Source organism: Adiantum capillus-veneris, chromosome 6 (assembly GCF_014529385.1).
Source record: "Adiantum capillus-veneris isolate H3 chromosome 6, ASM1452938v2, whole genome shotgun sequence".
NCBI lineage: Eukaryota > Viridiplantae > Streptophyta > Polypodiopsida > Polypodiales > Pteridaceae > Adiantum > Adiantum capillus-veneris.
Genome location: NC_140936.1, coordinates 131947931 through 131949192, shown reverse-complemented (window position 1 = coordinate 131949192; position 1262 = coordinate 131947931). Strand labels below are relative to the sequence as shown.

At 45.8% G+C, this 1262-nt stretch overlaps 1 pseudogene; it reads left to right on the top strand.

Annotated features, from left to right (window-relative positions):
* Window positions 1-439: 439 nt before the first annotated feature.
* On the top strand, window positions 440-1059 carry LOC147456298 (uncharacterized; annotated as a pseudogene).
* The last annotated feature ends 203 nt before the right edge of the window (window positions 1060-1262 follow it).

The following is a 1262-nucleotide window of genomic DNA, read 5'->3' as shown; positions in this document are numbered from 1 at the left end:
TTGGGAGAGAGGTAAAGAGGATAGCTTGGAGGATGAGTCCACATCCTATGGACACCAAACGGAGCTCGATGAAGCTGAGATGGTAAGGGTGAAGCTGTCTAATGTTGTGCATGAAGATTTGTTGGTAGGCAATGTGAATGAAGAGCAGGTGGAAGTGTCCAAGCATGGAGATGAGGACATGCAGGTGAAGGTACTAGGAAGTATTGTGCTAATGGTGATGCTTATAAAGGTAGCTGTGGAGTATTCCATGGTGGTACAACAGATACGAAGCTTGGCCAATAGGGAAAAAGCTGCTACGGTCATGGAAGAGGAGCAAAGAGATGGAGTAGTGGCTACTAGTCTACCCTATGAGGATAGTAAAGCGGGCCCATGTTTGAGTCTGGTGGAGGTAGATGATGGTAGGGCTGAACAAAATGAGAAGGAAGGTTTTTTTGAGGCTATGCTATAGGATGATGCAGTAGAGGATGATCCTTTTTTTTCCCTATTTGAAGAGGCAGCGGCACAACATGTGCTTGAAGAACATGAAGATGAAGTGGGACTACAAGATGTAATGGTTGAGCTATATGGTTCTACCTATGTGGATGACGTTGAAGATGGGGTGGTCGAAGATGTTGCAAGCTTGGAGTGGAGTGCAAATCCAATAGGAGAACCTTTGAATGAAGAACAGTTGTTGCCCATTGTGTATGAAGAAGAAATAGGCTATGGAAATGGAGAAAACAATAACAAAGGTCTGCGGCTCAGGTCTGCGGCTCATTATTGATGGACATGCTGATGGAAGCGGCAGTGCAATGGGTCATTCACCAGCTAGATGAGTCTTTGGAAGAGATATCTTCTCTATATGGTTGGGAGAGGATTGTAGGTATGGACGTTGAGCAAGATAGTGAGCATGATGCTGCTCGATGCGAAGCCAATTGGAGACTGGTAGAGGCTTGGAGCGGTGAAGGTGTACTAGCTGCCTTCTATGTGCACCATTGGATATTTGCATGGATAGAGTACTACATAGAGCTGCTAGAGAAGAATGGTGATGACCACAAGTACGTGTTTGACCTAGGGGGATGATGACACAAAATGCAGGGGGTTGGGCAACCCGCATAAGAAAAGGTGGCGGGTGACAGATGCCAAGTTTTGTACATATGTTAGGTGCTTTGTGGTGTGCAGAGAGTTTGTTTGGGGTGTGCATTTTTTAGTGCAATAAGCCTTTGTGTGGTTGAACATAAATGTTGAACGAGGGGGTGGGCAATGATGGTGCAGCCAAAGTACGT